This window comes from Phascolarctos cinereus, unplaced genomic scaffold (genome assembly GCF_003287225.1).
Source record: "Phascolarctos cinereus isolate Bilbo 61053 unplaced genomic scaffold, phaCin_HiC Scaffold_8;HRSCAF=390, whole genome shotgun sequence".
NCBI classification, from domain to species: domain Eukaryota; kingdom Metazoa; phylum Chordata; class Mammalia; order Diprotodontia; family Phascolarctidae; genus Phascolarctos; species Phascolarctos cinereus.
The window spans coordinates 77465470-77488034 of NW_027556291.1; the positions used below are offsets into that span (position 1 = coordinate 77465470).

Below are 22565 nucleotides of genomic sequence, written 5' to 3' on the forward strand. Positions count from 1 at the left end.
TCAGACTCAATTCTCTACTTCACTCTTTAGTTTTTCTCACTAACCAAGTATCACAGGGCCAATCAAGAGTCACATCAGGGGCTACCCAAGTTCTAAGGTCTGCCATAAGCTTTAAGGCACCTTTCTCAAATATCTGTCATAAAAGATTGGAAAAGGATGGTAACCTGAATTCACTGTCCAAGCCAACTTTGCTGTCTACATTTAACCTTTACCATCACCTCTGCAAGGGATTTTATGAGTCCAGGTGGAATAGACCCATAAGGAATTGATTGAGTGACTGTCCTCAGGACCCAGGGTGACCTCCTTCCATGGCTCCATCTTGGTTTCCTGATACTGGAAAAGAAGAGTCTAGTCAGAGGCAAGGAACCTGTAGCCTCAAGGCCCTGGTCTAGCTTCTGCATTAGAGAGGGAAAAAGAAAATGCACAGAAAAGTCTTACATGCCCTAAGGAGATTTATTAAAGAATAATCTTTTTTGTTTGTTTGTTTTATGTTTGTTTGGTTTTTGGTTTTTGGTTTTTTTTGGCTAGGCAATGGGGTTAAGTGACTTGCCCAGGGTCACACGGCTAGTAAGTGTCAAGTGTTTGGTCTGAGGCTGGATTTGAATTCAGGTCCTCCTGAATCCAGGGCTGAATCCACTGCACCACCTAGCTGCCCCCAAGGATAATCTTTATAAGCAACTAGAGACAGAGATAGTATGCTGTGGGCCTCCAGTGTGTGTCCAGATTGAGGAGATACAGTGGTAACTCCCAAGAAGGCTTTTAGCCTTCCCTTTCTGTACAGGCAAAGTCTCATTTCAGACATGTGTCCCTCCTTTTCAGGGTTTGTAGGATGGTGATGCTTCTTGGAATTTTTGTAACTGTACATGATATGTATGTATGATTCATTGATTCCCTGTGCCTTCAACCCCAAGAGATTGCTAAGGGCAGGATGGGGAGCAAAGTGTTAACTTTTGCTTTCACGTCTTTGGGACCTTTGCATGATGAAGTTATTGGTTGAGAGGAATGAGAGTTTGGGACCAGAATGCTTACTGATTTACCCTAGGTTACTTAACAAAGGACATGTGAAAGATCTCATCTATGATGCCAGGTGCTAGGAGATTGTCTGGGTCCCAATGGGCATTTTATCTATGAAGTGACTATTGAGAAAAGAGGGGGAGACCATAGATAGATCAATAGGTAGATAGATTGATAGATAGATCAATAGATAGATAGTTCAAGAAATGCTTGCTATGTGCCATGTACTATGCTAAGTACTGGGAATACAAGTGAAAAGAAAGGCAATCCCTGTCCTCAAAGAGCTTACAATCTAGTGGGGTGAAGATAGCACATAAAAGGGAGCTAGAAAGCTGGGGGGGGGGAGGTACCCACATAGAGCCAAGGAGGAGAAAATGGGAGAGTCATGGGCTGGAGGTTTAGGGAGGAACTTACCAATCAGAGGAAGAGGCCATAGGAGGAATCGCCAGTGTGAAATGAAGGCCACTGGGGAAGAGGAAGAGAGGTGGTCTGGGGAGCCTTAGGCTGCTCTGGGTTTGAAGAGAGCATGGCTGACCATCAGAAGCACCATGGAAGACACAGGTAGCAATCATAACTGTGAAAGTTGAATCGCTATCTTTTTTTTTTCCTCTTCTGTTGAGTTTTGTTTCCTCTTTCTGATGGTTCCTCCTACTAGTCTTAATTTTTACTTACAACTTCACTAATGTGAAAATATGTTTAATAGGAATGTAAATGTATAGGCTATATCAGATTGTGCGCCGTCTCGGGGAGGGTGGTGGGGAGCAAGGGGGAGAAAAATTTTAAACTCAAAAGCAATGTGGAAGTGATTGTTGATAAATCAAAATAAATTAATAAAAATTTTTTTTAAAAAGGAGCATCATGGACCTGTTTGTCTACACTGGAGTGGTAGCTGAGACAGGTTGGATATCCATATGTTTGTGCCCTAGGACAGAGCTGTCAAATGTGTGGCTCACAGTACTCCAAGTGCAGCTCAAACCAGATGAAAATGTAGTTCCTATCTGATTTTAATGTTTTGATATATTAATAAAAAAGAAATATATAAATGTATGGCTTTCTAAGTCAATCTGCAGCTTGCTAGTATCCCTACATATTGTTTAGTGTCTCTCATTTCTATCTGAATTTGACACTACTGCCCTAGGAGTCTTAAGTAGCAAGAAAGGCATTGCCTCTGGGCTCAGATCTCCTTCCTTCACATTCACATCTTAGATAAGCTAGTCTCTGCACAACCAGTGGACATTCTTTTTTGCTCAGCTGGTATGAGGATAAAAACAAAAAGCAAGGGACAATGAACCCTTATGGGGTCTATGTCATTGATCTGGCAAGGGCCAAGGGAATGACTTTGGATTGTTCTCTTAAGTGTGGAATCAAAGGGTTATGGTCAGCCTCCCCTTTTAGGATTCTAAATATGAAAGGAGAAAAAAGCAAGAACCTAATAAGGGAATAAAAGCCCTCATTATGAGTATGTATGTATGTATATGTGTGTGTGTGTGTGTGTATATATATATATATATGTATGTATGTATGTATGCAGGTTTGTATTGTCTAGCAAGTAATATTGATTCCTTTATAGCAGTGAGAAAGGACAAGTGATAACACTAGCAGTTACAAAATTCCAAGAAGCACAACCAAATCCTAATGTACATAATAAAAAGGGGTATAAAATTATGGAGACCCTATGGAAAGCGCTGCAGCAGTTAAAGTCTTGTTGGCCCTGCTGTCACTTTATTTGGGAGGAGTGGGGACAGTGAAGGAAGCAGTGAATAGAGAAGTACCATTGGAATCAGGAAGACCAGGGTCTAAACCCATCTGAGCCATCTTGGACCTATCCTGGCTGTGGGACCCTAAGCTAATCACTTAACCTCTCAGTGCCTCTGGGCATCTCTCAAAGGCTACACGTTGCAGAGCAAGCTCCAACCTGCAGGAATAGAGGCCCAGATCCCCCATCTCCTCCCAACTCTCCCCCACTGCTTTTTGAGGCCTACATGATGTTGGGCAGAAGGACAAGAATAGTTTTTGTTTGTTTTTTCCTTTTTGGTGAGGCAATTGGGGTTAAGTGACTTGCCCAGGGTCACACAGCTAGTAAGTGTCAAGTGTCTGAGGTCGGATTTGAACTCAGGTCCTCCTGAATCAAAGGCCAGAGCTCTATCCACTGCACCACCTATCTGCCCCACTCGCTCCCTTTTCTCAAGCTATTTAGGGTTCATGAAACCCCAGAAGCACCCCTGGGATGCTGGGATGGCAGCTGTGGTCTTACCATTCCTAATTTACAGAGAGATAAGTGAACCAAGTAGCTCCCACAGGGTCAAGAAGCTAGGTGCCACCTGGCTGCCCCAAGAATAGTTTTCTTGAGAGAGGACATAATAGTGGCGCCTGGCAAGAACCTTGAAGGAAGGGATGGGTATTGATAGAATTAGGTGAAAGGGGGCAGCTAGGTGGCACAGTGGATAAAGCACTGGCCCTGGAGTCAGGCGGACCTGAGTTCAAATATGACCTCAGACACATAATACTCCCTAGCTGTGTGACTCTGGGCAAGTCACTTAACCCCAATTGCCTCACTTAAAAAAAAAAAAAAGAATTAGGTGAAAGGGGGCAGTCCATTCCAGGCAAGGGGAAAAAGGCAAATGAGGAGAAAGGAGAAGGAAGGACAAGCATGAACCTCCCTTCCTTCACTCATCTTCCTCTCCTCCCCTAGTCCCACTATTTTACCTTTCCTTCCCAGTCCAGCCAAAGGCCTTTATCTCCCTTAGTGCCCAGTTGGGCTGTGCTTCTGGCCCTGGGCCAGAGCAGGTGCCAGTTCCTTAGCCAAGGTCATGGTTAGTAAGGGCACTAGCCATGGGAAAAGGCCTAAGGTGGAACTGAAGATGAAATGGGGCTGAAAATGAAAGTAAGGAAGAGTCTGAGGGTAGAATGAGGGGGCTGGGAAATGTGAAGCAGAATGCGGATGGAACTGGTCATGAGGAAGACAGGGAGGAAGAGGAAGAGAAAGAGGATGTAGATGCTGATGAGACAGTCTGACAGGATAAGAATAAGGACAAGGATGAGGACAAGGATGAAGATGAACATGAGGAAAAGGAAGAGGATGATGCTGGTAGAGCAGCCTAGCAGGGACTGAGGGTGATAACAAAGATGAAGATGAGGATAAGAAAGAGGAAAAAGATGAAGATGATGATGGGACAGCTTGGCAAGGACAGGGGGCTATCGAGGGAGCAGCCATTGGGTTCCTATTGACAACTCTCTCAACAGTGCCAGAGCTTCAAGTTTCCTAGGCCCATGGGCCTAGCCAAGGAAAGTTTGCTCCCAGGAGAATAGTATTGACATGATCACATGCAAAGAAAATACTTTGGAGAGACTGTGGAGCGCATAGGGACAATTCTGTAACCAGTTCTGGTTGGCTGGCCACATGGTTGGGTGGAGCTTTTGTCACTGGCTACTTAGACAGAATTGTTGGCATCTTCAAAAAGGCCTGAATCAGTTTTGGCCCCTTGTGCTTCATTCAGGCCTGGGGAACTCAGTAATGCTTTCACTCCAGGAATCAGGTGAAAGACTATACCAGGGGTGGGGAACTTGAGGCCTTGAGGCCACATGTGGCCCTCTAGGTCCTCAAGTGTGGCCCTGTGACAGAACCCAAACTTCACAGAACAAATTCCTTCTAGGCCCTCAAGTGTGGCCCTTTAACTGAATCCAAACTTCACAGAACAAATCTCCTTAATAAAAGGACCTGTTCTGTAAAACTCAGACTCAGTCAAAAGGCTACACCCAATGACCTAGAAGGCCACACGTGGCCTTGAGGCCGCAGGTTCCTCACACCTGGATTATGAAGTAAGGGAAAAGGCCTTAGGGCCTTCCTCATCTAAGGCCATATGACCCCCAAAAAATGGGCCTGGGCTTTTGGCCTTTTCCTTCATTCTTTTCCATTCTAAGTACAGAGTAGAGTCACCAACCACTGGAAATGGAGGCACAGGAATCCAGGTATTGGAATCTAGACTGAATTTTAAGCCAATTCTCCCAGAGACCATGGTGTAGAGGAGGGTATGCCCTGGAGATAACTGAGGAAATTGTTCCTGCTATATCCTTGAAATAAATATCCCTTTGTAAACACTACCCGATATGAAGTGGCTACATAGAACTGGAGCATTATTCAGACCCCTAAGGGGAAACACAGCCAGTAGAAACTCTAGACAGTGGTAGTGGAGAAGATACGCTGACACTCCCTCAGGATACCCTGAAACCCTGAAGGAAGAAGTATACTGCCAGGCCTTAAAAAGTGGGCTAGACCTAACATGCTACACTTAAAAGAAGGAAAAAAGGAAGCTTCACAGTTTCATTTATAACTTTCTCTTTATGCTTTAATGCATGAATTAAATATTCTTTTATATTCGAAACGTCAAAAGTGTGTGTGTGTGTTTTATTAAAGGGAAGTCATACTGGCTGGCTTTGAGCCAGGATGGGTGCCCGAACAAAAGGCACAGCCCCAGTTTCCACAGCAGTACTCCAGAAAAAAAAAAAAACCTGAAATTTGCATCAGATCTAATAAAGATTAAAAAAAAAATCCAATGAGAAACTACAGTAAGTAACTTCTTTTACCACAAGAAGTTAGCCAGCCAGAAGTCTAAGGGAAACCACCTGGAAAGTCAGCACCATGAGAGGAGGGCAGCTCCCACTCCACAGAAAGCTGAGGCTTTCTGTGTAAAAAAGTGTAAAATGAATGTAAAAAAGCCCCAGGAATGACAGGTGGGGACCTTTGAAGCCCTGGGGACCAGCAGTGCCCAGGGTGGTGTGAAACAACACTCAGGAACAGCTCAGGCTGAGGGACTCTAAAGTCCTCACTACTCTGTCCTGGGATGTCAGAGTGAGCCCTGAAGATTCCATTCTCTGAACCTCAAAGGCCTAGCATGAGCCTATCCCCGGGAGGTAAAGGTCAGCAGAAGAACCCAGGGGACCCGGAGCTAGCTCAAGTAGGATCAATCAGCCACTCAAAAATGTACCAAGGGGCAGAGCCTGGCCCTGGCACATAACTTTTATTAAAGGAACTTATGTGGTGAAATCAGTAAACCAAAGAAAATGCCAACCAGTATAAAAAATGATTGTATATCTAGAGACCTGCCCCAAAAAAGAAGTAACTCCATAATAACTACAAGCAGAGAGACTCAAGAGAAAAATGGATTTTTCCACAAGGATTGCTGGAATATTTAGAAGAAATTAAGCAAGAGATTTAAAAAAAATGTTTTTTAAAAGCTCTAGTAGAAAAAAAATGGAAGAAAAATTAATAGCTTAGAAGAAAACATGGTAAAGCTTGTCCAAGAAATGGGCTCCCTGAAAACTAGACCAAAGAAAACCAATGACTCCCCAGGACAGCAAGAAATGTTAGAACAAAATTAAATCTGGCCTCAAGGCACTGACTAGCTGGTGTGTGTCACACCAGTGTGACCCTGGGGGAGTCACTTAACCCCGATTGTGTTTAAAAAAAAAACTAAAATAAAATAATACAAGGTGAGATCCTATATTAAAAACAAGTGACCTGGAAAGCACTCAAGGAGAAATAATTTGAGACTCATTAGACACCCTGGAGATCATAATTTTTTTTTTAATTAAAAAAAAAAAGTCAAGCACTCTCACTTTAAAGAAGTACCAAGGAACCACAGTCAAGATCACATAAGACATGTCAGCTTCTACTAAAAAATGATAGATCTTGATGTACAATATTCCAAAAGGCAAAAAATAGACTTATTACCAATTACCAAGAACTTATACGCAAAGCTGAGCATAATCCTATAGGGGGAAAATGAACCTTTATTGGAATCATGACAAAAAGACTAGATGCCAAGTAGGAATTCTGAAATACAAGCACAAGAATCCAAAGAAACCTAGAAAGGTCAATTTATTTAAGCAATTAGAAGGGGCTATATGCTGACGTAGGGCTAACATTCTAACAGGGGGTGAAGGAATAAATGTCCCTTTAGCATCTTAATGTCTTCAAAGGCTTTCAGTAGAGTTAAATAAGGGGAGGAAAGAGAATCTGGGGGTGAATTGGTTCTGTTCTGAGGATTTTAAAGCAGGGAGAGAGCAAAAAGGAGGAAGATGGTAGAGTAGAAAGAAGAAGGAGGTGGAATTTGCTATTTCTCATAACTGGGATGAATGAGAAGAAGAGGAAGGAATGGAGGAAGGGATGAAGGGGGAAGGCCTCAGATGAACCTCACTTTCATCTGAAATGGACAAAGGAGGGTAGAAAAAAAATTAGTATGGGAAATACATCAAATTCAACAGAGAAAGAAGCAGGAAAAGGGAAGTAAGAAAAAAAGCAAAAAAAAAACCCTAGAATTTAAAGGATACCCATTAATTGGAGAAAGACTGAACATGTGAGATGTGAAAGCCCCTTCTGTAAGGAATAATCCCTCTCCCAGGGGAGATTTTGTCCCCTCTAAACCTCCTCCTCATTTTCTTCCCTAAAGTCTCCATAGAGCTAGACTGCGGACATACATATTATTTGATGTGGTAAGCAAAGTGTCCCTTTAGATTTAAAGCTTCAACAGCCACTGATTAGGGAGGGGCCCCTAATTTAGGACCCTAGCAAAGCTCTGGCTGCAAGTAGGCAAGTTAGCTGAGACAGTCTCTGCTGCCATGGAGCTCACATTCCAGTAGAGGGAGCCACATACACATAAATTACAGTGATAAAATGATCCAGGATGGGGAGGTGAGGTTTTGACTAGAAAACAGGGTCAATCTAAAGTTAGGCTTAATTGGAATGAAACTTCAAAATGGTTAAGTGTAAACTCTTACATTCCAACCCCTTCATTTTACAGAGGAAGAAACTGAGGCCCACAGAGACCAAGTGACATAGTCACACAGCTAGTAAGCATCAGCCACAGATTTGAGCTAAAGCAAATTTAGGCTGCATTAAGCAAGATCTCTGCAGAGAACCGTGGACAAGAGGCAGTGGTGATATGAGAGCCAGGAAGACCAGGGTCCAACTCCTGCCTCTAACACATACTGGCTGTGCCACCCTGGGCAAGTTGCTTCACCCTGCAGTGCCCCAGACACAGAGGGGTTTCCTTCACTGGAGAGCTCACTCCACCATTCAAATCATAGGCTCCATCTAAACTGTCTAAGTCTGGATTATGGAGAAAGCAAAGGAGTTCCAGAAAAACACCTACTTCTGCTTCACTGACGCTAGGGATGGGGAAACTGTGGCCTCAAGGTCACATGTGGCCCTCTAGGTCCCCAAGTGTGGCCCTCTGACTGAATCCAAACTTCACAGAACATTCTGTGAAGTTTGGATTCAGTCAAAGGGCCACACTTGGGGACCTAGAGGGCAAGGATTTGTTTTGTGAAGTTTGGATTCAGTCAGAGGGCTGCACTTGAGGACCTAGAGGGCCACATGTGGCCTTGAGGCTACAAGCTCCCCACCCCTTCACTACACTAAGGCCTTTGACTGTTTGTATCACAAGAAAATGTGGCAAGTCCTCAAAGAGATGGGAGTACCAGATCATCTGACTGGTTTCCTGAGGAACCTGTATGTGGGCCAAGAAGTAACCATTAGAACTGACCATGGAACAACTGATTGGTTTAAGATTGGGAAAGAACAGGGCAGCTAGGTGGTGCAATGGATGGAGCACTGGCCCTGAAGTCAGGAGGACCTGAGTTCAAATCTGACCTCAGACCAAACACTTGACACTTAACTAGCTGTGTGACTCTGGGCAAGTCACTTAACCCCAATTGCCTTAAAAAAAAAAAAGATTGGAAAAGGAATACAACAAGGCCGTATATTGTCACGTTATTTATTTAACTTATATGCAGAATACATCAGGTAAAGTGCCAGGCTAGACAATCAAAAGCTGGTTGCCTAGAGAAATATCAATCTCAGATATACAGATGATAACCACTCTGATGGCAGAAAGTAAAGAAGAATCCAAAGTCTCTTCGTTGAGGGTTAAAGAGAAGAGTATAAAAGCTGGCTTGAAGCTTGACATCAAAAAAAACTAAGATCTTAGCAACTGGTCCCATCACTTCCTGGCAAATAGGGGGAGAAGAAATGGAAGCAGTGTCACATTTTATATTCTTGGGCTCAAAGATCACTGCATACAGCGACTGCAGCCATGAAATTAAAAGACGCTTGCTCCTTGAAAGGAAAGCTATGGCAAATCTGGACAGCATGCCAAAAATCAGAGACATCACCTTGCTGACAAAGGTCCATATAGTCAAAGCTATGGGTCTTTTTTTTTTCTTCTAGTAGCAATGTATAGCTATAGTTGGACTATAAGGAAAGCTGAGTGCCACAGAATCAATGCTTTCAAATTATGATGCCGGAGAAGACTTTTGAGAGTCTCTTAGACAGCAAGGAGATCAAATCAGTCAGTACTTAAAGAAATTAATTCAGGCTATTCATTGGAAGGTCAAATACTTAAGCTGAAGCTTAAATACTTTGGCCACATAATGAGAAGATGGGATTCATTGGAAAAGACCCTGATGTTGGGAAAGATTGAAGGCAAAAGGAAATGGGGATGGCAGAGGATAAGATGGATAGATAGTGTCATGGAAACAATGAACATGAACTTGGACAGACTTTGAGGTATAATAGAGGATGGAAAGGCCCGGCATGCTAGGGCCTATGGGGTCACAAAGAGTTGGAAACAACAGAATGATTGAACAAGAGGTCATAGACCTTCTGTAGAGCATTTGGAATGTGTATGTATGACTATGGTGTTTGATCCTTCCCCTACGGAAAGATCATTGCAGGGGCAGCTAGGTGGTGCAGTAGATAGAGCACCGGCTCTGGATTCAGGAGGACCTGAGTGCAAATTTGACCTCAGACACATAACACTTACTAGCTGTGTGACCCTAGGCAAGTCACTTCACCCCATTGCCTAGCCAAAAAAAAAAAAAAAGATCACTGAGAAGCTGAAAAATGGCTAGGGGAGGGTGAGCAGGATGAGCCTCAAATGCCCTTTGAGGATTGAATGAAGTGACTAGGGATATTCAGCCTGAAGAGAAGACTGAGGAGAGACCAAATAACTGGCTTTGGGTACTCAAAGAGTTGTCTTGTGGAAGAGGGATTTGACTTCTGCTTGGCCCCAGAGGGCAATAATTAGGTGGCTTGATGACAGGGGAAAATCTTCCCACCAAAGAGAGCTGGCCCCAAGGGGAATGAATAGGCTGCTTCAGGAGGTGATGGGTTCTCCCCTAACTGGAGGTCTCCCAGCAGGAAAGCAATGGTGGGATGTGATTACAAGGGATTTATGGTCAAGGGCAGCTAGGTGACACTGCAATGGACAAAGTGCCAGGCCTGGAATCAGGAAGACCTGAGTTCAAGTCACTTCACCCTGTTTGCCTCAGTTTCCTTATCTGTAAAAAATGAGCTGAAGAAGAAAATAGCAAACCACTCCAGTATCTTTCCCAGGAAAACCCCAAAAGGGTTAGATGTGACTGAAAAAATGACTGAACAAACAGGTAAGAGTTAAACTAGATGACCTTTGAGATCCCTTCCAGCTCTGAGGTTTTATGATGTGCACTAACAGTACAAAGCAAACTACGTGGGTGGGATCAGAGCAGGAGGGGTCAGGAAAAGCTTGCTAGAGGACATGGTATTTGAGCTAGGCCTTAGGATGGGCTCTCAACTGCTTCTTTTTGGTATGTGTGTATGTCTATGTGTCTGTATATAGATAGATATAGATATAGACACATATATGTCTATCCTTTGCTTCTATCCCTTTTTACCTTGTATTCTGCTGTAACACACAGCCCTTTGCCCCCTAGCTCTGGGCCCACATAGACGAGATCCAATCTTGGTTGCTACCCTAAAAGGTCAGTTTCTCTTTGGTTCCTTATTGCCCCACAGTTTGTTCTGGGAACTCTCCAAATATAGGTTGTGTCTGCTCCACCAGTATAGGGTTCCAGCTCAGTATAAGCACTCAAAGTAATGGGTACCGATACAGAAAATGTACAAAACACAAAGGGTTCACAGGAGTCCAAAAACAAATGTAGAAAACACATAAATGGTCCCTCGATAGCCGCATACCATTGTCCCTCTCTAGTGGGTCTCACTTTTCCATGGGGTCCTAGAATACTCCAGCATCACCCCATGGTTTGGAGTCCCTTCAGAAGGGAACTTAGTGAGAGAGGTGATCTTCACCTTTCTCCAAGAAATTCCTCTTCTTTGGGTTGAAGGGTTGATCTCCAAACTCCCAAAATTGGACTTACAAGGAAACCCCTGATACTTGGTGGTGCCCAAAGAGGCTAAGATTCTGGTATTGGGCTGTTGGGGAAATTTACCTCTTCTAATCACAAGGTAAGGGTCCTGAGATGACAAAGTCCATGAACACCCCTCTTGGGGCATGTGGATGAGTACATGGATCTACTATGTGCCTCCCCAAGACACCACCACTGGCTGCAACCTTTTGGGCTAGGAAAATCCATTTTCAGGTCTCTGAGCACTGACCTGTATTCATAAAAGGGAAAAAAAAAGAAGGCGGCAGGTAGGTGGTGCAGTAGATAGAACACTGGCCCTGGAGTCAGGGGGACCTGAGTTCAAATCCAGCCTCAGACACATAACACTTACTAGCTGTGTGACTCTGGGCAAGTCACTTAACCCCTATTGCCTCACAAAACAAAACAAAAATTGTCTTGGGGCAGCTAGGTGGTGCAGTAGATGGAGCACCAGCCCTGAAGTCAGGAGGACCTGAGTTCAAATCTGGCCTCAGACCAAACACATGACACTTAACTAGCTGTGTGACCCTGTGGGGCAAGTCACTTAACCCCAATTGCCTAAAAAAAAAAAAAAGGGAAAAAAACGCAGGCATATATGGTGAACAGGAACTCTCCTCCTGGCAACAATGGGCACGGGTTACCCTAGTACATGCAACAACCATGGGCTCATGCCCAAGGCAACCATGAGTGACTTTACCAGCACCCGCTGCTCTGCCACTGCTGCCTTCCTATGCTCAGAAGGCCAGAGCTTTTAATGAAGATTTATTTTCTAGGCAGCTCCAAACCAACCAAGTCACCTCTGGGCAGTCCCCATTACTGGGACTGAATTAGGAGTTGGCTTATGTCCTAGTAACAAGGTGCCAATGGGCACGCCCATGCCCATATCCTTCAATGGGGCGAGGCATCTGGGCAAAGTTGCTAGACAACGCTCTCTTCTCTGTCAGCTCAAGTCAATCAAAAAGCATTTATTCAACACCTATTCTGTGCCAAGCCCTGAGGATACAAGGATAAAGAATGAAAAAATCCCTGCCCTCAAGGAGCTTACATTCTAATGGGAGAGACAGAAAAGGACACAGAAAAGTATATACAGAATAAATATAAGTATATCCAAAATAGAGCAATACAAAGGAGTAGGAAGAATCAAGGCATTCTCCTGATCAACCTTTTACCATTTTTGTTGTTGTTCAGTAGGTTTGTGACCCCATTTGTGGTTTTCTTGGCAGATACTGGAGGGGTTTGCCATTTCCTTCTCCAGCTCATTTTACAGATGAGGAAACTGAAGCAGAGTGAAGTGACTTGCCCAGGGTCACACAGCTAGTAAGTGTGCACTGCAGTGCCACCTAGCACTGTTCAGAATACTTTACAATAGGGGGCTACGTGGTGCAGTGGATAAAGCACTGGCCCTGAAGTCAGGAGGACCTGAGTTCAAATCTGGCCTCAGACCAAACACTTGACACTTACTAGCTGTGTGACCCTGGGCAAGTCACTTAACCCCAACTGCCTAATAATTTAAAAAAAAAACATAAAATAAAATAAAAGAAGAATACTTTATAATACTTACCTGTTTACACATGAGGTCATCTCCATGCCATCATCCCAGCCCCTACAATAAAATGTAAACTTCTTGAGGGCAGGGATTGTTTCACTCCAGTCTTTGTATCTAGAACAGAACCTGGTACTTAGTTGGTGCTTAATCAATATTTCCTGAGCTTAATCAGAGAATTAGAGTATTTAGAACGGAAGGTACCTTCAACATCACTTAGTCCAAACTCCTCATCTCTCCCAGATGAGGAAACTGAGGCCCAAGGAGGGAGGTGACTTGCTCAAGTTCACACAGATAGTCAAAGATCAAGCAGAGATTCAAACTTGTGAGTCCAAATGCGAGGCTCCTGCCACTATAGTTTTGGGGAAGCCCTGGCCTAGAACCTTTCCCAAGGACAGAGTAGGGCTGGGAATCTAGCTGAAGAGCCTGCTTCTTTGCTATCTGTTTGGGGTGCAACCTAATAATATGAGCTAATGCTGGCTGGTGAAATGTAGGGTGGGACCACACTGTAATGCCTGGCTGAGAGATTTGCACTTATCGTAGTAGCTTGGGATAGGGGGAAATCACACTGGGTTTGGAGTCAGAAGACCTGGCTTGGAATCTTTACTCTGCTGTGATCTTGAGTCTTCCTGAGTGTGCAGCTGGAAGTAACTGAAGGATTCAGAGCAGGTGAGTAGCCTGACCAGCACTATACAATGGAAATTAAAGTGCTAAAATGCACGCTAGCTGCACCCCAGTGGCTGAAATTCCCCAGCTTCTGCTGCTGGGTCAGGAGGGACTGCTCCATTTGGATTCCAGCTATGACTCAGTCTTTTCCCTACCAGGCTCAAGCTAGGGTCATGGTATGGGTGGTGAGCACCACAGGGCTATAGCAGGAAGAGACAGGTTTCAGAAGACTGGGACGTTAAGTGGCCTCTCCCAGGCCTACGGCATGATGGGGATCGATCCAAGGTTGCCTAATACCCTCAGTTAAGATCAGGATTGATTGCACTGGAGGCATAAAGGGAATTAACAGCTCCCTTTTCTAGGCAGCTTTCAGGCTTATGATAACCCTGGGAAGCAGGCAAGACAGGTACTATTAGTCCCCTGTTTTACAGATGAGGAAAACAAGCATTTATTAAGCACCTACTACATGCCAGGTACTGTGCTAAGTGTTTTGCAAATATTACCTCATTTGATCTTCACAATAGGCCTGAGAGGTAGGTGCTGTTATCATCTCCATTTTCCAGATGAGGAAACTGAGGCAGACAGAGATAAAGTGACTTGCTCAGGGTCACACAACTAGGAAGTGTCTGAGGCCAGATTCAAATTCAGGTCTTCCTGACTCCAGGCCCAGCACTCTATCCATTGCCCCACCTCGCTGCCTCTAGAAAGGGGAAGTTACTCGCTCATAGTCTTACATACCTAGGAAAGACCAGACCTGGGGACATAGATCCCAAGCTTTCCAACTTCCACTGGCCCTGGCATGACCTGGTAAAAAGACTTTGGTTTTAGCTCTGCTCCCTGTCTTATAACCACAAGACTCTAGACAGGTCACTTTCATCCTCTAAGCTGTAGTATCCCTTTTCAAATTAGGAATAAACATCATAAAAATTCAAGCCTCAGTGACCCAAGGGGTATGTCTTTCTGTTTCAAGTGTGTCTCCTGTAAACAACATATTGTTGGATTCTGGTTTCTGTTCCACTATCTGCTTCTGTTTTATGGGTGAGTTCATCCCATTCACATTCAAAGTTATGATTACTACATATTTCCCTCCATCTCATTTTCTTCTGTTTCTTCATCTGTTTTTCATCCTTTCCCTCCCCTAAAGTGTACTTTGCTTCTAACCATTGCCTCCCTTAATCCAGACTCTTTTTATCATCCTCCCACTACCTTCTCTTATCCCTTTCCCCTTCTATTTCCCTATTGGGTAAAGTACATTTCTATACATAACTGGGGGTATATATACATACATACATACATACATACATACATACATACATACATACACACACACACACACACACATATATATTCTTCCCTTTTTGAACCAATGCCCATGTGAGGTTCAAGCATTACTTGTCACTCCCTCATCCCCATTTTCGCCTCCATTGTAAAAATTCTTCCTCGTGTACCTCTTTTATGTGAGAAAATATACTCTATTTCTACCTCTCCCTTCCCCCTTCTCCCAGTGCCCCCTCTTCTTTACCCCTTCATTTGTTTTTGGAGGCCATTCCAACATAATTGGCTTGCACCCATGTCCTCTGTCTATGTAAAGTCCCTTTAACTGCCCTAATACTGACAAAGTTCTTAGGAGTTACATGTATCACCTTTCCATATAAAAATGTAAACAGTTAAACTTTATTGAGTTCCTTATGATTACTTTTTCATGTTTACTCATTTATGCTTCTCTTGCATCTTGTGTTTGAATGCCAAATTTTCTATTCAGCTCTGTTCTTTTCATAAAAATGCTTGAGCATCCCTCTATTCATTAAATACCCAATTTTTCCCCTGAAGGATTACACTCAGTTTTGACAGGTAGGTTATTCCTGGTTGTAATCCTAGGTCCTTTGCTTTCTAGAATATAATATTCTAAACACTCTACTCCTTTAACATGGAAGTCTTTAAATCTTGTGTGATCATGACAGTACTTGAATTGTTTCTTTCTGACTGCTTAGAGTCTTTGACCATAATTTAAAAAGGTCTCCCACTGCACCCAGGTGGATTGCATGTTCAGTCATCTTGATCCATATCTGGCCACTGGACCCATTTGTCCAAGGTCCACTGCTAGTAAGTATTAGAAGCAGGACTTAAAACCAGGTCTTGGTGACTCCAAGGTCACTACTCTATCTACTACATTGTGCTTCCTCTACATGAAAAGACTCATTATAAATGTTATGGGAGTGTGTGCGAAGAATATTGACTGCATCATCCACCCTAACAATTCAGATAGAATCTGGCCAAGAAGCAGACAGAGCATCTGGATGCTGCTGGAAGACAAAATCCAGGTAGCACAGTGGATAGAGCACCGGCCCTGAAGTCAGGAGGACCTGAGTTCAAATCTGGCCTCAGACCAAACATTTACTAGCTGTGTGACCCTGGGCAAGTCACTTAATCCCAATTGCCTAAAAAAAAAAAAAACTCTCAATCACAGACTCTCAGAGTCTTTTGAGGTATAAGGTGTATTTCTTGCATAGGGGATTCTTCAGCAAGCACAAGTTGAACTAGATGGCTCCTGAGGCCCCCTCCAACTCCATGAGCTTCCATGATTCTTTTTCTATGTTTTTTTTCTTATTTTTAGGCATTTGGAGTTAAGTGACTTGCCCAGGGTCACACAGCTAGTAAGTGTCAAGTGTCTGGTCTGAGGCCGGATTTGAACTCAGGTCCTCCTGACTTCAGGGCCTGTGCTCTATCCACTGCACCACCTAGCTGCCCCCATGATTCTTTTTCTAGCACTCTTGCTAAATCTATTTTCCTAAGTAGAAATTAAGTGAGTGTGCCTGCATTCCCTCATCCCCCCCAACCCCAGACTGTTCCTTCCATCATTCATGTCTCTCCCTCTTACTATTAGTTTCCCAATGGCTGCGTTTTACCCACTCCTTTCCACAGATATCTTTTGGCATCATAGTTTTGGCATCATGCTCCTTCTCAGGTAGGAAGCCCTTCTAGAGGGAAACTTGTTAGCTTGGCACGTTACCTGCCCATTAGAGATGTATTTATGTTCAAAGATGCATAGATAATCATCTTGTGTAGATTCTTTTTTAAAGACTTGTTTGTCAAGTTTGTAACACTTGGTATGTTTTTATGATGATCTCAGGAACTAAGCGAGTGCAATTGGGTTCATGATTGACTCATTTGGATGCATTTCTTTTGGGGAAGGTAGCATAGAGTTCTTTTATATAAATATGATATTCCTGGAACTTTTCCCAATAGCAAAGATATTTAGAGAGAGATGAGAGAGAGAGGGGGGGGGGGAGGACACTTGAAGAAACAAGCTCCTGAAGGAGCTAAGACAGGATGGGGTCAGTGGCACAAGTAGAGGTCTTGACGAGGAGAAGAGCCACCTCTTTGCCAGACACTGGGCCAGAGGAAGAAAGAATCCAGAATGGTTGCAGAGGGGTTTTGAGAGATCAATGTAAAGTCTTACACTTACGTTGAAATAATCAAAATCCAAAGTTCAAGATAGAGGAGAGGTGGTGTTGTTCAGCCATTTCAGTCATGTCTGACTTTTCATGACCCCATTTAGGGTTTTCTTGGTAAAAATACTGGAATGGTTTGCCATTTCTTTCTCCAGCTCATTTGACAGATGAGAAAACTGAGGCAAGCAGGGTAAAGTGACTTGCCCAGGGTCACACAGCTAGGAAGTATCTGAGGCCAGACTGGAACTCAGAAGAGAAGTGTTTCTGACTCCAGGACTGGCACTCCATCCACACTGCACCACCCAGCAGAGGAGATGTACCTTTTATAAAAACTATTTAGAGTTTTGTGTGAAGTGAACAGAACTCATTATCCTTCCCCTTTTCTGAACTTCTCTATTATAGTCAGTCTGGTCAGCCAAGCTCATAACCTCAGTGTCACCCTTGGCTCTCCACTCTCACTCAGCTCACATATCCAATCCATTGCCAATTCTTCTTATTTCTCCCTTCAGAACATCTTTCCAATACAGTATGTTCCCTTACATCCACTCATGCTACTTCAAGCCTCCATCGTCTCTCGTCTAGACTGTTGTAATAACCTAATTGGTGTCCCTCTGTCAAACACGTCCCTTCTCCAATACATTTTCCATTTCACTGTCAAGGTGCCTTTTCTAAAAATGGATGTCTGCCCGTGTCAAGCCTCCACTCCTGAATCTTTGGTAGCTCCCTATTGTCCTTAGGAGAAAATGCAAACTTCTTGCTTGAGTATTTAAAGGCCTTCATAGGCCAGCTCCCACTTGCCTTCCCAGACACCTCACTTTCCCCCCCTCTCCACATCCTCCACATTTTAGCCATACTGGCCCACTTGCTGCTTATGCCTATGCTCATGTCCCCTAAACTAGGAATGTATGCTGTGTTCCCTCTTCACCTGGGCCTCCTAGAAACCTCAGTTCATTTCAAGGCTCAGCTCAGGTACCTCCCAGAGGAAGCCTTTCCTGAACCTCCCAGTCGCTGGGGTTCTCTTCCTCAAATAATGTTGCATTTACTTCTCTGTTCGAATGCTGTATCCCCCGGTAGAATGTAAGCTCCCTATAGTCAGGGACTGTTTGGGGGTTTTGTTATGCAGTTCCCACAACAGACGGTTCATTGGGCCACTTACTTGGGCATCTCCTTTGGATCTCCAGTCTGGTGGGTTTATTGGAAAGAGCACTGGATTCTCAATTGGAAGGCCTGAGTCTGAATCTGATAGTACTTGTGTGAACTTGGTCAAGTCACTGCTTCTCTGGGTTTGAGTTTCCCCCTCAGTAAAATGAGGGGTACTGGAATAGATGAACAAGGTTTATTCTGGCTCTACCACTAACAATCCCTTGATGTTGCTCAGAAAAGGCAGTTCACAGAATCATAGAAAGAGTCAAAAAATGCCAACCCTCTCATTTTACAGAGGAGGAAAACTGAGGCCCTGGGAGAAGAGATTCACTCAAGGTCACACAGGTAGACCCTCTGCTACCCCACGAAATACACAAAATGGTTTGTGTGTTTCTTCCACTATATGAAGAGTACTACCATCCAATGATGTCTCTATTTCCCACAGTGCCAGCTTGGCTCCACTTTCTGGAATGATGCCCAAAGCCGCAGAGCTTCTGGAGACCATTTCTCCCTGCCAATAGCCTGGCACCCCCAGATCCCTGTCCCTGAAGTGGCATAAGCTCCCCACACCTGGAAAAAATGTAGCCAGTAGGCAGGCACTGCAGAATGCAGCTTCAGATCCTATTCTGAACAGGGTAGGATAACTAGAAGGGTTCCCTGACCAAATGGCCACTGTACGGAGGCATGGTGGTGCTGCCTAATTTAGCTGCTGGCACTGGCATCTAACCTTTGCCTTCTGAGATTGGATTGTACCCCACACCAACCCCTGCACCGCAGCACCTTAAGGGATGAGTTCCCTGGGCAGGAAGGAGGAAGGAACAAGCAACAAGTATGTATGAAGCAGCTACTATGTAGTTTACTGTGTAGTAAACTATACTATGTATACTACTTGTGCTGGGAATCAATAGACAAAAAAATAAAAATCCCTGCCCTCAAGGAGTTTACACTCTATTGGGGAAGTGGAAATAGCAATGGTTTTGGAGTTGGAGGACATGGGTTCAAATCCCACCTCTGATGTTTACTGCCTGTGTGATCTTGGGCAAGTCCTGAGCCTCAGTTTCCTCAACTGTATAATGAAGGGGTTGGACAAGATGGCCTCCAGGATCCTTTCCAGCTCGAAATCTATAATCCTATGACTCTGTGTATTCACTGATAGCTAGGAAAAACAATAAAGGCCTCATGTAAGAGAAGGCACTTGAGCTAAGCTTTGGAGGAAGCTAGGGATTCTAAGAGGTGGGGATCAGCACATCACCGAGCATGTGCCAGGCCCTGGGCTAAGTACTGGGGATACAAAGAAAGGCAAAAGATAGTCTCTGTTCTCAGGGAGCTCACAGTCTAATGGGGGAGATAACAAGCGAACAAGATATAGACAGGATAAATTGGAGAGAATTAACGGGGGAAAGGGCAGCTAGGCGGCACAGAGTGCTGGGCCTGGAGTCAGGAAGACTCACGTTCCTGAATTCAAATTTGGCCTCAGATGCTTCCTAGCTGTGTGACCCTGGGCAAGTCACTTAATTCTGTTTGCCTCAGTTTCCTCATCCATCAAATGAGCTGGAGAAAGAAATGGCAAAGCACTCCAGTATCTCTACCAAGAAAACCCCAAAATGGGATCACAGGGAGTCAGATCCAACCGAAGCGACTCAACAACAAAAAACAACAAGGGGAAGGCACTAGAATTAAGAGGGATTGGAAAAGAATTCCTATAGAAGGTGGGATTTTAGCCGGGATGTGAAGAAAGCCAAGGAAGTTAGGAGGCAGAGGTGAGGAGGGAGAGTATTCCAGGCATAAGAAACAGCCAGAAAAAATGCCCAGAATCAGGAGATGCAGTGCCCTGAGTGAGGAACAGAGTAGTGGAGGGGAGGAAGGGGTAAAAGGGCTGGAAAGGTAGGAAGGAGCCAGATTCTGAAGGTTGTCGGATGCCAAACAGGATTTCATATTGGATTCTGGAGGTAAGCAGGAGGCACTGAATTTATTTATTTATTGAATGGGGGAAGGGTGACATGATCAAGCCTATGCTTTAGGAAGATCAATTCGATAGCTGGGAGGAAAATGAACTGGAGTGGGGACAGACTTGAGGCAAGGAAGCCAACCTATTGCAATAGTCCAAGTGAAAGGTGGGAAGAAAATACTTGCCATGTATGGAAGACAGACTGAAAATTTATGGAGATAGGAGACAGAATACTGTGTATAAGAAACAGCAAGCAGGTTGGTTTGGCTAGATGATAGAGTTCTTTAAAGAGGGTAATGTGTAATAAGCCTTGAAAGGTAGGCTGGAGTCAGGTTTGTCTTTACATGTCTAAGGAGCTGGTATTTGATCAGAGGCAATTGGGAGCCATTGAAGCTGCTTGAGCACAGGAGTGATTTGGGCAGCCTATGTTTCAGGAATATCACATTGGCAAGTGTATGGAAGATAGACTGGATAGAGAAGAAATTGGGGACAAGGAAATCAATGAGAATGTTGCAATAGTCCAGGCAAAAGGTGATAAGGTTTTGAACCAGGGTTCTGGCCATCATGGAGAGAAAAGGTCAGAGGCTAGAGATGTCAACAAAATTTGGAAACTGATTGAACATGGGGGTGGGGGGGATTTGAAATCAAGACTGATTCCATGACAAGCTTGTGAACCCAGGTGACTGGAAGGATGGTTGTACCTTGACAGAAAAAGGAAGTTCAGGAATAGGTTTGAAGGTGAAAAGAAAGAGTTCTATGTAGGATATGTTGAGTCTAGAGATGCTTTGGGGATATCCAGTTTAAAATGTCCAATAGCAGAGCACCAGTCCTGGATTCAGGAGGACGTGAGTTCAAATCCAGCTTCAGACACATAACACTTACTAGCTGTGTGACCCTAGGCAAGTCACTTAACCTCATTGTCTAGCTCAAAAAAAAATGTTCAATAGGCAGCTGGTGGTGTGAGAGTGGTGCTTGGGACAAAGAGCAGGCCTGGATGTATAAATCTGGAAGTCATTTGCACAGAGATAGTAATGAAGTCGTCAAGAGGGTATAGGGAGAAAAGAGTGCCTAGGAAAGGAGTTGAGGAGGGGGAGAGGGCACGGGTGATGATCTAACAATGGAGACCAAAAATCCAGAATGTGTATCTAGAAGGAGGGGGTGGTCAACAGTGCCAAATGCTACAGAGAGGTCAGGAAGGGTGACAACTGAGAAAAGGTTGCTGGGTTTGGCAATTAGGAGATACCAGTTACTTTGGAGAGGGTAATTTTTGTGGAGTGATGAAAAAGCATTCAATTTAAAATCCAGAGACCTCAGTTCAAATCCTACCAGGTTCATCACTTATTAGCCAGATGAGCTTGGACTAGCACACAGGTGGGGAACCTGTGGCCTCGAGGCCAATGTAGCCCTCTAGGTCCTCAAATGTGGCCTTTTGACTGAGTCCAAGTTCGACAGAACAAATCCTTTTATTCTACTTTTCAGTCCTGTGAAGTAGGGCACAAGTGGTTGAATGAGAAAAAAAAAATCTGTTGTAGGCCTAGGGCACAAAGTGCAATTTAACACACCGATTAATGTGTGTGTGTTGTGACCTGAGGCCTTTCCCCACCCTCTAACTCAGTTTCCTCATCTGTCAGTTGAGGATATTAGCCTAGGTGATTTTTAAAGTACCTTCTGGCTCTAAATCCTAAGATGTATTTGTTGAAGAAACCAGTCATGCCTTTATAAATCAGGAGAAAACTTATCAGAACAAATCATGGCATCAAGGTCATCCCAAAACTTGTCTCTGTCTTCTTAAGGCCCATTGACCAGACATTATCTCAAACAGAAATGCCTGGCCTAGGGAGGGGACAGATGGGCTGGTCTTGGAGGCTCACATGATTGCACCAGCTCTTTCCAATGGACAGATCTCCACCCTGTTCCTCCTTTCTGGTGCTGTAACAAATAACTAGAAGGAAGTGACTGCTCTGAGGAGCCAAATCACACCACTGGTGAAGCATTCTAATATCTTGCAATGAAATGCACTCAACCTCCCTTCCAGCCCCAGCTGTGACTCAGTGCCTGGAACAGACCAAAGGCCTTTGTTATTCTTGAAGACCCAAGCCAATGGTAACAGTTAGCTTTCAGGCCTGGGCTCAGTGGAGGTTCAGTGGAAAAACAAATTGCCCTTCTTGTCCACCAGCATGGAGCTGAAATGCTGATTGAAATAACTGTGACAGAGACACCTAGTAGGAGGAGAGGAGGACAGGGCTGGAATTCAGACAACTTGCATAATGTCATTACAAAACATCTACAATGTGGGTGTGCAGAGGGTAGGTGCATTTCCCCAAAAAAGAGGATGTGAATGGGATTAAATGTTATATTTCCACAAGGTTTCCCCTATGTGCTGAAGACACCCCCATCCCTAATCCCTAAAACCAAGTGGGGGTGGGAAAGGGAAGGGCTCCTGATAAATCGCATCCACAGAACCCGAAGCAATAAAATCCCTATTTAAGGCTTGGCATTAACCAAGCTGTGGTTTCATCAGACCCACTGTGTACCTCCCATGCCAGCGTACTAAGGTTTCATGGTCAACAGAGGTGACGATTCCTTTACCTTGAAAACT

General features: G+C 44.2%; 1 long non-coding RNA gene across 3 annotated transcripts in view; it reads left to right on the forward strand.

Moving 5' to 3' along the window:
- LOC110203612 (uncharacterized) overlaps positions 1 to 22565 on the forward strand; it is a 62545-nt gene that overhangs the window by 38636 nt on the left and 1344 nt on the right. The window contains exon 5 of one of the 3 annotated variants that reach the window (XR_002323012.2): positions 1866 to 5404. The exons of the other annotated variants lie outside the window; for them this stretch is intronic. This is a non-coding gene — a long non-coding RNA (uncharacterized LOC110203612). Of the gene's footprint in view, positions 1 to 1865; positions 5405 to 22565 lie in introns of those variants that run through there. 3 annotated transcript variants of the gene reach the window in all.